Source organism: Pseudophryne corroboree, chromosome 6 (assembly GCF_028390025.1).
Source record: "Pseudophryne corroboree isolate aPseCor3 chromosome 6, aPseCor3.hap2, whole genome shotgun sequence".
Lineage (NCBI taxonomy): Eukaryota > Metazoa > Chordata > Amphibia > Anura > Myobatrachidae > Pseudophryne > Pseudophryne corroboree.
Genome location: NC_086449.1, coordinates 528025540 through 528046932, shown reverse-complemented (window position 1 = coordinate 528046932; position 21393 = coordinate 528025540). Strand labels below are relative to the sequence as shown.

The 21393-nt window shown below is 45.9% G+C and overlaps 1 protein-coding gene and 1 pseudogene across 1 annotated transcript in view; one reads left to right on the top strand and one right to left on the bottom strand.

Moving 5' to 3' along the window:
- Positions 1–21393, bottom strand: part of HMGA2 (high mobility group AT-hook 2) — a 252740-nt gene that overhangs the window by 15926 nt on the left and 215421 nt on the right. The window lies entirely within an intron of this gene.
- On the top strand, positions 9553–9672 carry LOC134937701 (5S ribosomal RNA; annotated as a pseudogene).

Sequence of the window (21393 nt, the reverse complement as noted above, 5' to 3'; positions counted from 1 at the left end):
GGTGTGGAATTATTTTAACAGAAATGCGGACAACAGGTGTCAAGCCGTGTGTTGCCTTTGTCAAGCTGTAATAAGTAGAGGTAAGGACGTTAACCACCTAGGAACATCCTCCCTTATACGTCACCTGGAGCGCATTCATCAGAAGTCATTGACAAGTTCAAAAACTTTGGGTGACAGCGGAAGCAGTCCACTGACAACTAAATCCCTTCCTCTTGTAACCAAGCTCCTGCAAACCACACCACCAACTCCCTCAGTGTCAATTTCCTCCTTAGACAGGAAAGCCAATTGTCCTGCAGGCCATGTCACTGGCATGTCTGACGAGTACTCTCCTGCCTGGGATTCCTCCGATGCATCCTTGAGTGTAACGCCTACTGCTGCTGGCGCTGCTGTGGTTGCTGCTGGGAGTCGACCGTCATCCCAGAGGGGAAGTCGGAAGACCACTTGTACTACTTCCAGTAAGCAATTGACTGTCCAACAGTCCTTTGCGAGGAAGATGAAATATCACAGCAGTCATCCTGCTGCAAAGCGGATAACTCAGGCCTTGGCAGCTGCGGTGGTGTTAAACGTGTGTCCTGTATCCACCGTTCATTCACAGGGAATTAGAGAATTGATTGAGGTACTGTGTCCCCGGTACCAAATACCATCTAGGTTCCATTTCTCTAGGCAGGCGATACTGAGAATGTACACAGACCTCAGAAAAAGAGTCACCAGTGTCTAAAAAATGCAGTTGTACCCAATGTCCACTTAACCACGGACACGTGGACAAGTGGAGCAGGGCAGACTCAGGACTATATGACTGTGACAGCCCACTGGGTAGATGTATTGCCTCCCGTAGCAAGAACAGCAGCGGCGGCACCGGTAGCAGCATATCGCAAACGCCAACTTTTTCCTAGGCAGGCTATGCTTTGTATCACCGCTTTCCATAAGAGGCACACAGCTGACAACCTCTTACGGAAACTGAGGAACATCATCGCAGAATGGCTTACCCCAATTGGACTCTCCTGGGGATTTGTGACATCGGACAATGCCACCAATATTGTGCGTGCATTACATGTGGGCAAATTCCAGCACGTCCCATGTTTTGCACATACATTGAATTTGGTGGTGCAGAATTTTTTTAAAAATGACAGGGGCATGCAAGAGATGCTGTCGGTGGCCGAAGAATTGCGGGCCACTTTCGGCATTCAGCCACCGCGTGCCGAAGACTGGAGCACCAGCAAACACTCCTGAACCTGCCCCGCCATCATCTGAAGCAAGAGGTGGTAACGAGGTGGAATTCAACCCTCTATATGCTTCAGAGGATGGAGGAGCAGCAAAAGGCCATTCAAGCCTATACATCTGCCTACGATATAGGCAAAGGAGGGGGAATGCACCTGACTCAAGCGCAGTGGAGAATGATTTCAACGTTGTGCAAGGTTCTGCAACCCTTTGAACTTGCCACACGTGAAGTCAGTTCAGACACTGCCAGCCTGAGTCAGGTCATTCCCCTCATCAGGCTTTTGTAGAAGCAGCTGGAGAGATTGAAGGAGGAGCTAAAACGGAGGGATTCCGCTAGGCATGTGAGACTTGTGGATGGAGCCCTTCATTCGCTTAACCAGGATTCACGGGTGGTCAATCTGTTGAAATCAGAGCACTACATTTTGGCCACCATGCTCGATCCTAGGTTTAAACCCTAGGTTGTATCTATCTTTCCGGCAGACACAAGTCTGCAGAGGTGCAAAGATCTGCTGGTGAGACACTTGTCAAGTCAAGCGGAACGTGACCAGTCAACAGCTCCTCCTTCACTTTCTCCCGCAACTGGGGCTGCGAGGAAAAGGCTAAGAATTCCAAGTCCATCCGCTGGCGGTGATGCAGGGCAGTCTGGAGCGAGTGTTGACATCTGGTCCGGACTGAAGGACCTGCCAACGATTACGGACATGTCGTCTACTGTCACTGCATATGATTCTGTCACCATTGAAAGAATGGTGGAGGATTATATGAGTGACCGCATCCAAGTAGGCACGTCAGACAGTCCGTACGTATACTGGCAGGAAAAAGAGGCAATTTGGAGGCCCTTGCACAAACTGGCTTTATTTGACCTAAGTTGCCCCCCCTCCAGTGTGTACTCCAAAAGAGTGTTTAGTGCAGCCGCTCACCTTGTCAGCAATCGGCGTACGAGGTTACTTCCAGAAAATGTGGAGAAGATTATGTTCATCAAAATGAATTATAATCAATTCCTCCGTGGAGACATTCACCAGCAATTGCCTCCAGAAAGTACACAGGGACCTGAGATGGTGGATTCCAGTGGGGATGAATTAATAATCAGTGAGGAGGGGGGTGTACACAGTGAAAGGGGTGAGGAATCGGAGGATGAGGAGGAGGTGGACATCTTGCCTCTGTAGAGCCAGTTTGTGCAAGGAGAGATTGATTGCTTCTTTTTTGGTGGGGGCCCAAACCAACCAGTCATTTCAGTCACAGTCGTGTGGCAGACCCTGTCGCTGAAATGATGGGTTTGTTAAAGTATGCATGTCCTGTTTATACAACATAGGGGTGGGTGGGAGGGCCCCAGGACAATTCCATCTTGCACCTCTTTTTTCTTTAATTTATCTTTGCATCATGTGCTGTTTGGGGACCATTTTTTGAAGTGCCATCCTGCCTGACACTGCAGTGCCACTCCTAGATGGGCCAGGTGTTTGTGTCGGCCACTTGGGTCGCTTAGCTTAGCCATCCAGCGACCTTGGTGCACCTCTTTTTCTTTGCATCATGTGCTGTTTGGGGACTATTTTTTGAAGTGCCATCTTGTCTGACACTGCAGTGCCACTCCTAGATGGGCCAGGTGATTGTGTCGGCCACTTGGGTCGCTTAGCTTAGTCATCCAGCGACCTCGGTCCAAATTTTAGGACTAAAAATAATATTGTGAGGTGTTCAGAATAGACTGGAAATGAGTGGAAATTATGGTTATTGAGGTTAATAATACTATGGGATCAAAATGACCCCCAAATTCTATGATATAAGCTGTTTTTGAGGGTTTTTTGGAAAAAAAACCCACCCGAATCCAAAACACACCCGGATCCGACAAAAAAATTTCAGGGAGGTTTTGCCAAAATGCGTCTGAATCCAAAACACGGCCGCGGAACCGAATCAAAACCTGAAAAATTTCCGGTGCACATCACACACACACACACACACACACACACACACACACACACACACACACACACACACACACACACACACACACACACACACATAAAATATGTGTGTGTGTGTGTGTGTGTGTGTGTGTGTGTGTGTGTGTGTGTGTGTGTGAGCACTCACTCATTCACTCACTGATTGACTACTAATTTTCTCTTCCCGATATGTTAGGAAGATGAATTTTAACATAGGTATTCTGCAGGTGGGAAATAGGAAAATGACATAATTATAATAAAAAAACCCTAAGGGGATGAAGAGGGGGATGACATAATGACATCATTAATGATACGTGGTTTGCACTGCGTGAATGATAATGCCCAAACGGACAATCGGATCAAAATTTGGATTGCACCTCCAGTGTGTAGAATTTAATAAACTACAAAAATGGTCTTGTCATTTTTTACCGTATCTGCCACGGGTGTTCCTCGGGTAACGCCAAGAACCATGGATTAATATTTACTTATTTAATCAGATTGGACTACTGTAATCTCCTCCTATCTGGCCTCCCTGAAAAATGCCTCTTCACTCAAATCTTTACTCAATGCTGCTGCCTGTCTCATCTTCCTCACCAAACGTACTACATGCACCTCCCCTCTCTTGCAGGACCTCCACTAGCTACCCTGATAATTCAGAAACAAATTGAAGCTTCTCACACTCGCCTACAAAGCCCTCACCCACTCTTCTCCTTCTTACATCTCTGACCTTATCTCTCTTTACATTCCCACCTATCCTGTTCCCTCTGCTAATGCATGCCGTCTCTCCTGCCAACTGATTACCTCCTCCTACTTACAAGATTATGCACGTGCTGCTTCCCATCTCTGGAGTTCCCTACCTCTCCCCCTCAGACTCTCCACAAAACTTCAAACGGGCTCTCAAGACCCACTTCTTCACCAAAACCAGCCAACTTTCCTCCTAACCCTCTAGTCCAGAGGTTCTCAAACTCGGTCCTCGGGAGCCCACACAGTGCATGTTTTGCAGGTAACCCAGCAGGTGCACAGGTGTATTAATTACTCGACTGACACATTTTAAAAGGTCCACAGGTGGAGCTAATTATTTCACTTGCGATTCTGTGAGGAGACCTGCAAAACATGCACTGTGTGGGCCCCCGAGGACCGAGTTTGAGAACCTCTGCTCTAGTCTAAGCTCACTGTCTACCCCTTCTGTGTCACCCCAGTCTGTAAGCCCTTCACCTTGTAAGTTGTAGGCTCGCAAGAGCAGGGACTTCTTTCCTCATGTGCCTTTCCTTTTCTTACTTACACTATCTTATACTCCATACTTCCTTTGATGGCATGTAACCCCTGGTTTTCCATACCTGTCCTATAAGGTCTTGAACTGTAAGTGTTGTTTCCTTGTTTGCTCATTTGATTATGTACTGTGTAAAGGGCACTGTGGATCCCTTGTGGAGCCATATAAAGGATAATAGTAATAATAATAATAATAATAAATAATAATAATAACTTACATTAAGACGTCTCAAATTCACAGTTCTACAGATTTACCAAGTTTTGTGACGCTCATATATATTTACAAATGTGAAAATCAGGAACTCCCACGCAAAGAACGGGTAGAACAGTTATAGGCCCTACACACATGCCGATTTTTTTGAAAGATATGAACGATCTTGTTCATAAATGAACGAGAACTCGTTCATATCTTTCAGTGTGGAGGCTGCAGCGATGAACGATGCGCGGCCCCGCGCTCGTTCATCGCTGGTCCCCCGTCGGCTGTGCATGCAGGCCAATATGGACGATCTCGTCCATATTTGCCTGCACTTCAATGGAGCCGCGTGACAGGGGGAGTGAAGAAACTTCACTCCCCCCGTCACTGCCCCCCCGCCGCCGGGTCGCTCGTCGGCCGTATCCGCCGTCGGGCAGCTCGGCTGCGGATCGGTATGTCTGTAGGGCCCATTAGTGTGTATGTATGTATGTATGTATGTATGTATGTATGTATGTATGTATATATATGTATGTATGTATGTATGTGTGTATATATATGCACACACACATACATATATATATATATATATATATATATATATATATAAAAGAGCAAAAATGACAGCACTCATAACCATAGTACAGAATGAATAGATGGTGCAGGGCAGTAAAATAACATAAAGGCACCCGCTTTTCCAGCTCATTGGAAAAAGCAAAACAAGCCAGCACTCATGGTTTAGATGAGAAAACGAAGAAGATTTATTCCATAATGTATTGTGCATTGTGTGATTATGTAGTATATGTTTTTTTCTCTTTCAGCGCTATATTTTACACTTTTTTATGTCATGCCACGTTCCATGTCTTGTTATATACCGTGTGCAGCCTACACTGTCCCCGTCCCCTGTGCGGGCTCACTGTTTTCTGTGCTGGTGTCCCCCTCCTCGCACACAGCGCACCAGAGCCGTTGCCAGGGACGGCGCTGGCTTTGTTTACATTAGTGATGACACGACGGAGCTGGAGAGCCAGGGGAGCCGCGGGCTGTGCCTGTATGTACAGTTGTCGCCTTGATATGGAATAAATCTTCTTAAAAAATAAAAATAAAAAAATATACAGGGCTTGTCCCGCCTCCCTCTCCTCCCATTGGATGCTGTTTTTTTGCTGTTTTGGCGCCAATTTATGTTTATATCCCTGTGCTAGACACTGCTCAGATAGCCCCTGAGGAAGACCTGTATTGGTTGAAACAGCTGTTGGGCTGTGCCTGTATGTACACTTGTCGCCTTGATATGGAATAAATCTTCTTCATTTTCTCATCTAAACCGTGAGTGTTGGCTTGTTTTGCTTTTTCCAATGAGCTGGAAAAGCGGGTGCCTTTATGTTATTTTACTGCCTTGCACCATCTATTCATTCTGTACTATGGTTTTGAGTGCTGTCATTTTTGCTCTTTTGTAATTAACCATTACCAGACCTGCACTTGCCCTGTGGAGTTTATATGTACTCTCTTTTTTTCAAAAAGTTTTCCCTATCCATTTTTTTTGGGTTATTCTGATTACTATGTACGTTACAGTTGCCTAGGGGGGTCTCTCAGTCCAGCACCACTGGCCCTTGCACAGTACTATTGGTGATTCAAATGTCTACAAACAAGGAACTTACGTCCATATTACAATTTGACACTGCGGATGCAGAAAGGATTTTATTTGATGACACTGAATTTCTGGCATTCCATCAGGACAGCCCAGAGGAATTCACGAGCGATCTGCTTAGGTTGAAAAAGAGGGAGATTGAATTACATCTCCATGGTCTCACCCATTCCGAGGGGATTCAGACTACATAACCAGCCTACGCTTGATAGACACAATAATGACTTCTGCACTAAATGGTGCAACATACTCAACAAATGTTCTTTCGATTTAATGCTCTTAGTGATAGAACAAGCGAATACGGATTTAGAAAACATTAAGAAAGACATTTTGGAACTTGAGACCTCTGATCTCTATAGAGCCATCCAAACTCCTGAATGTGATCTTCTATCCAATCTGAATAAGGATATTGAGAAATTTAAGGGAGATCTGCTCAAGTTTAAGAAAAACAAATACAAGCAGGTCAAATTAGATTACAAAGAAAACAGGGTTTATCCCTGGTACTCTTGCAGTGAGTCGAGGAGGTTTAAACCATCGTACCAACGTGGAAGAAGACCTCAACAACCTTTCACTGACATTGATAGTCAGTCACATACTTCAGCTAGTGACTCTGATGTTCCTTCTACATCTGGCCAAACCACCTATCTCTCAAGGTCGGCAAGAAACAGACGACCTCCAAAAAAACCCTTATACCCACCCGTCAAGGTAGGAGAAAAAGAAAGAAGACGGCAACAAAAATTCAACTAGAAACAGTGGTGTTCAATCTCTCCAAGCATCCCATCACACCTGATGAATTATCCATTCTTAATAAAGGCCTCTCATTCATCCCGACATTGACTCAAGACGAATTTAAGTGGAAGGTGGATCTGTACAAACTGGGCAGGCAGTTGCGACTCAGGGACTTTTTCTCGAGCAACAACACCAACTCTGAACCTATACAGACATCAGTAGAGTCGTGCCCTCTGAAGAAGCCCAGTACCTTCAATCCTCCATCTGTCAATCCTTCTATACAGACCTTTATGAGGGTTCTCAGGAGAGACACTGTACCCTTTGTTTCCAAACAAAAGTTATCTCATCACAACATCACGATGGGTGAAAGAAAGGCCATTGAGTCCCTACGCAATGACACTCAACTGGTTATCAGAGCTGCGGACAAGGGGGGAGGCATTGTGTTGTTGGACTATGACTACTATACCATGGAAACCAATGACCAATTGCCTGACACCACTTGTTATCATAAACTTGGCCATGACCCTACAGGAAGCTACAAAGTTGAGATAGATTCCATCATTCAGGTGGGACTCAATAATGGATATTAACAAGAGCACAGCAGAATTCATGACCACTGCACACCCCAGGATACCCTTTTTGTACACACTCCCGAAAATTCATTAATCTCTCTCCCAGCCTCCAGGACGACCCATTATATCAGCAAGGGGGTCCCTCTGTCAACCTCTATCTCAAGTAGTTGATTTTTACCTACAGCCATTGGTTAAGCAAACAGCCAGCTTCATTGAAGACACCTCCGATTTCTTGCGGAAACTTGAAACAGTACGTAATATTACCGATGACACCCTGTTGGTGACTCTTGATGTCTCGAGTCTCTACACAAACATTCCGCACTCACAAGGAATGGGAGCATGCAGAGAACTGCTTACGGACAATGATGACTATTTCGGCCCACCGGTGTCTTTTTTGTTGTTGCTCATTGATGTTATTCTCAATAAGAATTATTTCCTCTTCGAAAATTGATTTTATTTACAGAAACAGGGGACCGCTATGGGTTCGAATATGGCGCCATCTTACGCCAATATATTCATGGCGGCCTATGAACAGGTGCATATCTCTGGTAATCCTCGTTTTAGTAAATTTTTGTCATTTTATGTTCGCTACATTGATGACTTATTTTTCATTTGGCAAGGCAGCGAAGAGAAACTTTTGGCATTCATCAATGAACTTAATTCCAGGAACAATTAGATTTAGTCTAACTTTCAGCAGAACACACATCAACTTCTTGGATGTTTCCATCAAAAAGGAGAACAACAAACTTTTGATGTACATTTACAGCAAGGCATCAGATAGAAATACTTTGCTGTTACATTCAAGCTTCCATCCGGCTCCCCTTAAAAGAGGGCTACCCATTTCACAACTACTGCGGGTGATTCGCATTACCTCGGATCCCACGGCCATCCCGGCTGCATTGGAGTCCAAGTGTCAACGATTTCTTGACAGAGGCTATCCCAGGAAGGAGATAGATGACGCTCTATCTAGGATCGGACAGATTAAGAGAGAAGATGCTTTACATAAAAAAGTTCGTCCTGCTGATATGGAGCAAGACAGGTTCAATTTCAGCAGTATGTTCACCACAGCCTCTGGCTTTATCTGCAACAAAATTCGGGAACACTGGCACTTGATTGCGAGTGATCCAGTGCTCACCAAAGACCTTTCCTTGATTCCCAGATTTGCCTACAGACGGGGTCCTAATTTGAAGGACCTTCTAGTCAAGACTGATTTTTCTCAAAGAAAGACTAATAGAACGTCTAATTGGCTTACGAAAAAACCTGGGGTTTATAGATGCACGGTATGCTCCAACTGTTCATTCCTGTTATTGGGCAACCGCTTCATCAATCCATCTGACAATAAGGAGTATTCAATTAAACAGAGTTTGGATTGCAACAGCCGCTTTGTTGTCTGTGTTCTCAAATGTCCATGCAATCGACTGTATGTTGGCAAGACCAGCAGAATGCTTAAAGAACGACTCAGCCAACATCGCTCCTCTATTAAGAAATGTCTTGCATCCACAGATTCCACAAGAGACTTCACGAACTTACCAGTTGCAAGACACTTCAAAGAGGCACAGCATACGGTCAATCAACTTAAATGTTGCATTATAGACCAGATACCACCACTCCAGTGGGGAGGTGACCGAGACAGGCTGTTACTACAAAGAGAACTCCAGTGGATTCACAGACTACACACTTTGACTCCCAATGGTCTTAATGAAGACTTTAGGTTGGGTTGTTTCTTGTGAAGCGATCCAGCCCTTGCTTTTGTTGGTTTCCTTTCTTTAGACACCGCCGTGTGTCCAGTATTATGCATTTTCACCTACTAAGTTTTTTGCTTGAGCCCCTTGACACCGCCGTGTGTCAGTGATTGTGCATGATGTATTGATGCGATTACTTATCTTGCATTCCTCATGGGTTGTGGGAGTGACTTTGCTGCTATGGCACCTTTCTGCCATCACCACCAGCATTGCCCTGTTACGGATAGGCATTTGCCGGCTCTTGATGTGTAATTCTAGTGTTTTCTACAGCCATACCACACTGGACGACGTCCAATTCCGTCCGATCTTGGAAACTAAGCAGTGTTGGGCCCAGTCAGTACCAGTTCTGGAGACGGTCTGGGAATACTGGGTGCTGTACTTTTATCACTTGACCACTCATGGCCTCGGACTATAGCATGGGCATCCTTTAGTTATCTCTGTTTATTCTGCGTTCTTGTGCTCCCACCCCCTATCCCTTGGCATCATTTACCCTTCCGTTTAATGCACTACCTTCGATCCATCCAATATCTGCACACAGTGGGCTCTACCTTAATTCTATTTCTTTTCTTTCATTTTATATTTCACTTAGGTGCTCTATCCACAGGGATGCTGATAGCGTCCTGCCACATCTTTGCCCCTATGGGATTTTCCTTCATTTTCCTGTTCTTCTGCCGCTGTTTAGTTTTTGCTCTGCTGGGCACCTGAATATTGTCCATTGACACTTTCCAATGTCATCCACCACCATTTGTGCCATTAGCTGCCGCTGTCATTTCTGATATATGATTGAGTTAGACCTATTGGTCCATTTAATGCCTACAGTGCCTTAATGATCATTATTGCTTCAGGGATCTGTCCATACGGGACAGTTTACGGCTATTGTTTGACACCTTTTTATCAGCGACACCCAGCGGAGCGCATTCTCTTATTTGCATCTTGCATTTTGCATTGGTTATTCTTTTTGTTTATGCATTGTGCGATTATGTAGTATATGTTTTTTTCTCTTTCAGCGCTATATTTTACACTTTTTTATGTCATGCCACGTTCCATGTCTTGTTATATACCGTGTGCAGCCTACACTGTCCCCGTCCCCTGTGCGGGCTCAGTGTTGCTGTGCTGGTGTCCCCCTCCTCACACACAGCGCACCAGAGCCGTTGCCAGGGACGGCGCCGGCTTTGTTTACATTAGCGATGACACGGCGGAGCTGGAGAGCCGGGGGAGCCGCGGGCTGTGCCTGTATGTGCACTTGTCACCTCGATATGGAATAAATCTTCTTAAAAAAAAATATACAGGGCTGGTCCCGCCTCCCTCTCCTCCCATTGGATGCTGTTTTGGCACCAATTTATGTTTATATCCCTGTGCTAGACACTGCTCAGATAGCCCCAGAGGAAGACCTGTATCGGTTGAAACAGCTGTTGGGCTGTGCCTGTATGTACACTTGTCGCCTTGATATTGTTAGTGTCTCCTGCCCTGTGCTGCCACGTCGTCATGGCAACCGGGAGACAAGTGCTAGCGGAGTAACCTGAGCGCAGCTGATACTCCGGTTCGGGTCTTTTGCTGTGCAGTGGTTACAGGCTCTGTGCACGGCAGGGGATCCGGTGCTGGTTTTTGTGCTCACAGTCTGTGAGGTCTGAGTGGGGCGTGGACAGCACCTGCTTTATAAACCCTCTTCTCAGGTTAAGCAGATGCTGCTGAATCTTTGTTGGTTAGTTAGTTCCTGAAAGTTAGCCAGTACTGTGTAGCTTTGTATTTGTTGTTGCTTATTGCAAATAGGCCTGGGGATTTGGTACTACACTCTGCCAATCCAGACCTGGCAGTAAGACTGGAGTCAGTCGTTTAACTTGCTGGGGTTCTTTTGCTACTCTGTGAACTTAGCAAGTTTGCGGCTGTATTCTCAGACTAGCCTGCCTAAATCCTGTCTCACTGTGCAAGGTGTTCAGGTGTCAGTTTAGTGGCAGTAAGCTGAACCTGTGCACTGCAAGTGAGGATTAGGATTGTGGAGACTCTCCTTGTGTCTATCATTCCATCTCTGACCAAGGAGTTTACTGCCACACCCGTTGGTAACCCTTTAGGGTTTTGCTGTTGCCCTTAGCAACAGCATTTCGGGTTCTCTACGTATTAAAACACATCTTGCTTTTTCCATCTGAGCACTCCTAATACTAGGGAGACACCCAGTTTCTTAGCCTCTGGGCTTCTCTGTTCACTTTGTGTTTATTTTGTTACCCTATCACCTTCTGTGTACGTAATGTCATATTCCCCAGTCTGTCTGTGAGTTCATTTGTTTTGCAACCCTATCCGTTCAGACACCAGTACATTCCTGCAGGAACTGGTGTGCATAACAGTTCCTTCTTTCCCAAGGGAACCTCAGACTCTGAGGAATTTTCCGAGGAGCCTATGCAGATTGGGGCTACCCGCCTCTCCTCGCGTGAGAAGACGCGGAGGAGACAGCAGGGGTTGTGTTTGTACTGTGGGAATAAAGGTCATGTGGTAGTATCATGCCCAGAAAAGCCGGAAAACTTCAGGGCCTGAGGGTGATGGGAAATATCCTGTCAGGCCAGAAGTCAGAATTTCCCAAGAAGACTTTTATCATTCCGGTGACCTTGAAGATCCTCGGTCAAACTGTCAAGACTGAGGCCTTTGTGGACAGTGGGGCCGACGGGGTTTTTATGGACCGCCAATTCGCCCTGAAACACTCTGTTCCCTTAGTACCCTTGGCATCGGAAATTGAGATTTGTGGGTTAAACGGGGAACCATTATCCCAAGGTAAAATTACCTCTTGCACTAGCCAGATTTCTTTGTTTATTAGAGCCACACACTCTGAAAAATTGTCCTTTTATGTGACTGTCTGTACTTTTGCCCCATTGGTGTTGGGGTTACCCTGGTTAAGGGCCCACAATCCTCAATTTGACTGGGTCTCTGGGGCGATTCTTAGTTGGGGTACTGATTGTTTCAGGAGTTGCTTGAGCCTTCCAGTCAGGCTCTCGCAGCTAAGTTTGCCAGGATTGCCAGGGTGTTATGCAGATTTTGCGGACGTGTTCTCCAAAAAATTTGCAGAGGTACTACCTCCCCATCGCCCCTATGACTGTGCCATAGATTTGTTGCCAAATGCTAAGCTTCCCAAGAGCAGGTTGTACTCCCTGTCACGTCCTGAGACTCAGGCTATGGCAGAGTACATTCAGGAGAACTTGGCTAAGGGATTTATCAGACCTTCACAGTCTCCAGTTGGGTCGGGGTTCTTCTTCGTGGGTAAAAAGGATAATTCGTTGCGACCCTGCATCGACTTCAGGGAATTGAACCGTATCACGATTAAAAACTCATACCCACTGCCTCTCATTTCGGTCTTGTTTGACCAGCTTCGTACTGCCACCATTTTTTCTAAGATTGACCTACGCGGGGCGTACAATCTAATCCGAATAAGAGAGGGGGATGAATGGAAGACTGCCTTTAATACCCACTCAGGGCATTATGAATATTTGGTGATGCCTTTTGGGCTCTGTAATGCCCCGGCAGTCTTCCAGGATTTCATGAACGATGTACTCAGGGAATATTTGGATAGATTCTTAGTTGTATACTTAGATGACATCCTAATCTTCTCCCATTCCCTGGAGGAACATCGGAAGCATGTACGCTTAGTCCTCCAGAAACTCAGAGACCACCGGCTTGGGGCGAAGCTGGAGAAGTGCAAATTTGAAGTTCAGCAAATCGCATTTCTAGGATATATTATCTCCCCAGAAGGTTTCCAAATGGAGGGTTCCAAGGTACAGGCTGTCCTGGATTGGGTGCAGCCCACTAGTTTGAAGGCGCTTCAGCGTTTCCTGGGCTTTGCGAATTTTTATAGACGATTTATCGCTGGATTTTCGTCTATAGTGGCGCCCTTGGTGGCACTCACTAAGAAAGGCGCGGATGTTGCTCACTGGTCTTGTGAGGCTAAAGCGGCTTTTGCCCGTCTCAAAAGGGCATTTGTCTCGGCCAAGGTGCTGCGACACCCAGATCCAGAGCGTCCTTTTGTGGTGGAGGTGGATGCCTCTGAGATGGGTATTGGGGCAGTGCTCTCTCAGATGGGAGTGTCTGATAATCGCCTTCATCCCTGTGCTTACTTTTCCCGTAAATTTTCGCCTGCCGAGATGAATTATGACGTGGGTAACCGGGAATTGTTGGCTATTAAGGATGCACTCGAGGAGTGGAGACACTGGCTTGAGGGGGCTAAGTTTGTGGTCTCAATTCTCACCGACCATAAGAATCTGGCATATTTAGAGTCAGCGAAGCGTCTCAATGCCAGGCAGGCACGATGGGCTTTGTTTTTTGCTCGCTTTAATTTTTTGATAACATATCGCCCTGGGTCAAAAAACATCAAGGCTGATGCGCTCTCGCTGAGTTTTGCTCCAATCCAGGAGACCACCGAGGAGCCGTTGCCCATTGTGTCCCCATCATGTATTAAAGTGGGCATTACCCAGGACCTCTTGTCATTAGTCCTTAGAGCACAGGAGCAGGCTCCTCCAGACCTTCCGGTAGGTCTTTTGATTGTGCCTCCTAGGTTAAGACAGCGAGTGTTCCTGGAATTCCATGCCAAGAAGTCGGCAGGTCACCCGGGTATTGCCAGAACTCGGGAGTTGCTATCTAGGGCGGTGTGGTGGCCCTCTGTGGCTAAGGATGTGGTTCAGTGGGTTCGGGCATGTGACATCTGTGCCTGAAATAAGACTCCTAAAGGGGTTCCTGTTGGCCTATTACATCCACTCTCTATCCCGTCTAAGCCATGGACCCACATTTCAATGGATTTTGTGGTGGACTTGCCCAAATCCTCGAGGATGACAGCCATCTGGGTTGTCGTTGACAGGTTTTCGAAGATGGAGCACTTCGTTCCACTGGTTGGGCTGCCATCGGCCAGACGCCTGTCTGAATTATTTATGCTGCATGTTGTGCGTCTCCACGGGTTGCCACTTGATGTGGTCTCTGACCGCGGATCCCAGTTTGTGGCCAAATTCTGGAGGGCATTTTGTTCCGATCTCCAGATTTCTGTCAGCTTGTCGTCAGGCTACCATCCGCAGTCTAATGGGCAGACTGAAAGGGTGAACCAGTCCTTGGAGCAGTTCCTCAGGTGTTATGTCTCCAAGTGTCAGACTGACTGGGTTGGCTCATCTGTCCATGGCGGAGTTTGCCTATAACAACGCGGCTCACTCTGCTACAGGGATCTCTCCCTTCCTTTGTGTGTATGGGCATCATCCTAAGGCCAATTCTTTTGACCCCCTGGACTCCACGCCTGGTGTTTCCTCTGTGGTTTTGGTCCTTAGAGGTATTTGGAGGAAAGTGAAGAAAGCCCTTGTGTCTGTGTCATTAGTGACCAAAAGGGTTTTTGATAAGCGGAAAAGACCCTGCAGCTTCAAATTAGGAGACTTCGTCTGGTTGTCTACCAAGAATTTGAAGTTGAGACAGCCATCTCATAAGTTAGGCCCCCGGTTCATCGGCCCTTATAAGATCACCAGGGTTATCAATCCGGTGGCATTTCAGTTAGATCTGCCCCGTTCTTTGGGTATCAATAAAACATTTCATTGTTCCCTTTTAAAACGGGCGATTAGTAATCCTTCTTCCAGTGGAAGACCTTCCCCTCTTCTGATACGTGGCCAGAGGGAGTTTGTTGTTGAAAGGATTCTTGACTCCAAGATGGTTCGGGGTCGGCTGTCATTTTTGGTGCACTGGAAGGGGTATGGCCCGGAGGAGCGGTCGTGGGTGCGCAGTTGTGATCTTCATGCCCCCAGACTGTTACGCTCTTTCTTCTCGCAGTTCCCAGATAAACCCGGTGGTAGGGGTTCTTTGACCCCTTTCAGAGGGGGGGTACTGTTAGGGTCTCCTGCCCTGTGCTGCCACGTCGTCATGGCAACCGGGAGACAAGTGCTAGCGGAGTAACCTGAGCGCAGCTGATACTCCGGTTCGGGTCTTTTGCTGTGCAGTGGTTACAGGCTCTGTGCACGGCAGGGGATCCGGTGCTGGTTTTTGTGCTCACAGTCTGTGAGGTCTGAGTGGGGCGTGGACAGCACCTGCTTTATAAACCCTCTTCTCAGGTTAAGCAGATGCTGCTGAATCTTTGTTGGTTAGTTAGTTCCTGAAAGTTAGCCAGTACTGTGTAGCTTTGTATTTGTTGTTGCTTACTGCAAATAGGCCTGGGGATTTGGTACTACACTCTGCCAATCCAGACCTAACAGTAAGACTGGAGTCAGTCGTTTAACTTGCTGGGGTTCTTTTGCTACTCTGTGAACTTAGCAAGTTTGCGGCTGTATTCTCAGACTAGCCTGCCTAAATCCTGTCTCACTGTGCAAGGTGTTCAGGTGTCAGTTTAGTGGCAGTAAGCTGAACCTGTGCACTGCAAGTGAGGATTAGGATTGTGGAGACTCTCCTTGTGTCTATCATTCCATCTCTGACCAAGGAGTTTACTGCCACACCCGTTGGTAACCCTTTAGGGTTTTGCTGTTGCCCTTAGCAACAGCATTTCGGGTTCTCTACGTATTAAAACACAACATCTTGCTTTTTCCATCTGAGCACTCCTAATACTAGGGAGACACCCAGTTTCTTAGCCTCTGGGCTTCTCTGTTCACTTTGTGTTTATTTTGTTACCCTATCACCTTCTGTGTACGTAATGTCATATTCCCCAGTCTGTCTGTGAGTTCATTTGTTTTGCAACCCTATCCGTTCAGACACCAGTACATTCCTGCAGGCACTGGTGTGCATAACAGTTCAGACACCAGTACATTCCTGCAGGCACTGGTGTGCATAACAGTTCAGACACCAGTACATTCCTGCAGGCACTGGTGTGCATAACAGATATGGAATAAATCTTCTTCGTTTACTCATCTAAACCGTGAGTGCTGGCTTGTTTTGCTTTTTCCAATGAGCTGGAAAAGCGAGTGCATATATATATATATATATATATATATAAATTTGTGACATAATGTCAGCTTTTCCTAGTGAGCTCTGCTCACTAGGAAAAGCTGACAATATGTTCTTGCGTTCATGTGAACAAAATAAAATAAAGGCATACCCTACATTTCAACTTGTATATTTTGAATTTAATAGATTTGCAACACCACATTTCCTATGTCTCATGAAAAGAAACCTAGATGGTCATTCAGAAATTGTTTTATCACAATGTACGCAGGAAGAAATGTAGGTGAAAAGCCATTTGCTGCAGCAGAAAAATTAAACTCCTTAAGAACAACTCGCTAAACCAGATTATGAAAGTCTTCATACTTTAATAGATTTAATTTTCCACATGGCTTCATTTTGTCTGGGTGGCTGACAGAATTTATAACACTCTTCCTTTCCCATGCCACTACAGTGCACCATTCAGCAAAGCACGACTTTAAGTTTGTCTGCAGTACATGAGCAAGCTTTCATTCATTAGTGTTTGAAACACTTCAGCTGTGAAGGGCTCCTAAATGCTACCACGTGTGACACCGCTGCAGTGGAGCTCCCTGCTCAAGGAGGAATATAAAGTAATAGCCTTTAATCATAGCATAGCGCCTACTGCAATCCATGTGCTTCAAAATCTTTTCTGCATTGTCAAAATATATATATATAAAAAAAAAGAAAAAAAAGACTATAAACTCCCGTAAATCCACAGAATAAACAGAGTGCAAATGACTGGATGACAGCGTTAAGATATTACCACCGCAGTACCAAACCCCGAGATTTCACGCGGGTTCTATAGTATGAAGACCATCAGGTAATGAGAAGCCCTTTTCATGCTGAAATCTACTCCTCAAAGCATACTTACACCCTTACAAAAACACCATATTTCCATGCCAATTGGCCATGTCCCATACTAATTCTGTCTTATTGTTTGGTTTAGCATGATAGCTTTTCTTAAGAGCAATGCTGCCCAGCAGGGCATAAGTGGGTAAACATACAGAATGGAGGAGAGACCATATTTATTACAAAGCATTGCATCAGCAAACTAAACACTAGCGTCTCATGGCTTTCTAGTGAATTCATATACTGAATATTGGTTCAGAACTTCACGTCCCCAAATAAAAATAAAAAATAAAAAAAGGTTTAACAATATAATTATTGGACTTTAAACATTATCTGCACACAAATTATCCAGCTACATCAAATGTTTTTGTTTTTAAAAGCATTAAGGAGATATTTAGCAAACCTTGTAAAGAGGGCAAGTGGAGGTGTTGCCACTCCGATCAAATAGATTCTGGCTAACCGTTTTCTATAAAACAATAGCTAGAATATGATTGGACACAAACATGCTTAGATCGCTAAAAGAAACCACTCTGTAAGAGTCATTTTATCTGGTGCAATAGTTACGTTTGAGAGCTTTAGTACATTACTTTGAATATATGTAAAGTTGAAATAATTGTCTCTTGGCACCAACAAACTATGCCAATAGCCCAGGGGACATGGATCTTTCATGATGGTGTTAATCTTTGACAAATATATGTTGATACATTCTGGGAAACACTGTTGGATTAGGTTATAGATTTGCAAAGATACGTTTCCTATTTAGCATATTCTAAAGTACTGCTAAAGTCCCCGTTACCCTTGTTGCCTATGAAGAGATTCAATGGCTGACAAATTGGTAGGCAGGATCGGGCAACCTTTTTTTCCCCTCTTTGAGTGCTAGAAGTTCAATATTATAAGCCATAGCAAATTCTTGAGTGTCACCAAAATTACAGTTTCCCTGCCCTTTCTTACGTTAAAGCTAGTTTGCTCAGGCCTGGTTGATAAATTATATTCTGTAGAAGACGTAGAATGTGACTGCAAATAAGAACCAATTGGTCCATCTAGTCTGTCCATGCACATGGTTACAGATTAGCATTATTTTTTGTAGTTGCCTGAAGTCAATTTACTAACTCTGGCAAGGTCCACCACTTACTAGAGACCCAGACTTCGCTGGGCATGTTAGCCATGCTTGGCTTCTGTGGTTTGGAGAGGGTCTAGCGCATCAAAACATTCTCCACTGTGAGGGTGAATAATGCAGCACAATGGCTGTTCAAACCATTGCCACAGAATTGGTAACAGGCCAGAACTATTCAGCCTATTCAGAACTGTTTCACCATTATTCTAAGCAGGGATGCCCGGAGTCTCTGAGCCAGGAAAATATACGCAAAGAAGCCTAAATATCTTATTTGTCTTGTACTGTATCATGAAACTGTTAGGATCTCCTGTTCTGTACTGCCACGTCGCCATGGCAACCGGGAGGCAAGTGTTAGCGAAGTAACCTGAGCGCAGCTGATACTTTGGTCCGGGTTTTTACTGTGTAGTGGTTACAGGCTCTGTGCACGGCAGGGAATCCGGCGCTGGTTTTGTGCTCACAGTCTGTGAGGTCTGAGTGGGGCGTGGACAGCACCTGCTATACAAACCATCCTCTCAGGCTAGGCAAATGCTGCTGAATCTTTGTTTGTTAGTCAGTTCCAGAGAGTTAGCTAGTACTGTGTGACTTTGTATTTACTTGTTGCTTACTGCGAATAGGCCTTGGGATTCGGTACTTCATTCTGCCAATCCGGACCTAGCAGTAAGACTGGAGTCAGTTGTTTAACCTGCTGGGGTTCTTTTGCTATTCTGTGAACCCAGCAGGTTTGCGGCTGTACTCTCAGACCTGCTTGCTTAATCCTCCCTCACTGTGCAGGGCGTCCAGGTGTCAGTTTAGTGGCAGTAAGCTGAACCTGTGCCCTGCAAGTGGGGGTTAGGATTGTGGATACTCTCCTTGTGTCTATATTTCTATCTCTGACCAAGGAGTTTATTCCCACACCCGTTGGTAACCCTTTGGGGTTTTTCCTGTTGCTCTTAGCAACATCATTTTGGGTGCTCCACATGTTAAATCACTACATCTCGCTTCATTGTCCGCTCTATTCCATCTGAGCATTCCTGACACTAGGGAGACACCCAATTCCTGAGCCTTTGGGCTTCCCCGTTCATTTTGTGTTTATTAGTTATTCCATCACCTCCTGTGTATGTTGTGTTATACGGTCTGTGAGTTCGTTTTGCCTCGCATCCCTCTCTGTTCATACACCGGTATACTCCTGTTAGCACTGGTGTGCGTAACATATTCAGCAGCCCTACTCCTGTTGAAATTTTGTGGGAATATGGAGCATACCCCTCAAAATACTTTGCAACAGGTGGTCGATCAGGTGCAGGTCCTGACTCAACAATTTAATGAGATGTCCATTAAAATGAACACCCCGCAGGCCGCTAGCGGAGCTCCCGCAGCAGCAGCGGCAAGTTTAGGGGTTAAGGAGCCGAAAGTAAATCTCCCGGATCGTTTTTCTGGAGATCGCTCGCAGTTCTTTTGTTTCAAGGAGAGCTGTAAGCTATATTTCAGGCTTAGGCCCCAGTCTTCTGGGTCGGAGATTCAGCGGGTGGGCATGGTGATTTCCTTGCTACATGGAGACCCACAGGTCTGGGCATATGGGTTGCAGCCTGACTGTCCGTCGCTTAAAAGTGTTGATGTTTTTTTTACGGCACTGGGCATTTTGTATGATGACCCTGACAAGATGGCTGCAGCCGAGGCTCAGATTACGGTCCTAAAGCAAGGGCGACGGCCAGCTGAGGTTTATAGTACGGAGTTTCGGAGGTTGGCTCATGATACCCAGTGGAATGACCCAGCCCTGAGAAACCAGTACAGAAGGGGCCTTTCTGACCAGATAAAGGACCAACTGGTACAATATCCCTCGCCTGATAGCTTAGATCAGCTCATGCAGTTATCCATCCGGGTGGATAGACGGCTGAGAGAGCGTAGGCTTGAAAGGGAGACCGCAGTTTCCTTTTTTCCCAAGGGAACCTCAGACTCTGAGGAATATTCCGAGGAGCCTATGCAGATTGGGGCTACCCGCCTCTCCTCGCGTGAGAAGACGCGGAGGAGACAGCAGGGTTTGTGTTTGTACTGTGGGAATAAAGGTCATGTCGTAGTATCATGCCCAGAAAAGCCGGAAAACTTCAGGGCCTGAGGGTGATGGGAAATATCCTGTCAGGCCAGAAGTCAGATTTTCCCAAAAAGACTTTTCTCATTCCGGTGACTTTGGAGATCCTCGGTCAAACTGTCAAGACTGAGGCCTTTGTTGACAGTGGGGCCGATGGGGTTTTCATGGACCGTCAATTCGCCCTGGAACACTCTGTTCCCTCAGTACCTTTGGCATCAGAGATTGAGATCTGTGGGTTAAACGGGGAACCATTGTCCCAGGGTAAAATTACCTCCTGCACCAGCCAAATTCCTTTGTTTATTGGAGCCACACACTCTGAAAAATTGTCTTTCTATGTGACTGTCTATTCTTTTGCCCCATTGGTTTTGGGGTTACCCTGGTTAAGGGCCCATAATCCTCAATTTAACTGGGTCTCTGGGGAGATTCTTAGTTGGGGTAGTGATTGTTTCAGGAGTTGCTTGAGCCTTCCAGTCAGGCTCTCGCAGCTAAGTTTGCCAGGATTGCCAGGATGTTATGCAGATTTTGCGGATGTGTTCTCCAAAAAAGTTGCGGAGGTACTACCTCCCCATCGCCCCTATGACTGTGCCATTGATTTGTTGCCGGATGCTAAGCTTCCCAAGAGCAGGTTGTACTCCCTGTCACGTCCTGAGACTCAGGCTATGGCAGAGTACATTCAGGAGAACTTGGCTAAGGGATTTATCAGACCCTCACAGTCCCCAGTTGGGTCGGGGTTCTTCTTCGTGGGTAAAAAGGACGGTTCGTTGCGACCCTGCATCGACTTCAGGGAATTGAACCGTATCACGATTAAAAACTCGTACCCACTGCCTCTCATTTCGGTTTTGTTTGACCAGCTTCGTACTGCCACCATTTTTTCTAAGATTGACCTACGCGGTGCTTACAATCTAATCCGAATAAGAGAGGGGGATGAATGGAAGACTGCCTTTAATACCCACTCAGGGCATTATGAATATTTGGTGGTGCCTTTTGGGCTCTCTAATGCCCCGGCAGTCTTCCAGGAATTCATGAACGATGTGCTCAGGGAATATTTGGATAGATTTTTAGTTGTTTATCTAGATGACATCCTAATCTTCTCCCATTCCCTGGAGGAACATCGGAAGCATGTACGCTTAGTCCTCCAGAAACTCAGAGACCACCAGCTTGGGGCAAAGCTGGAGAAGTGCGAATTT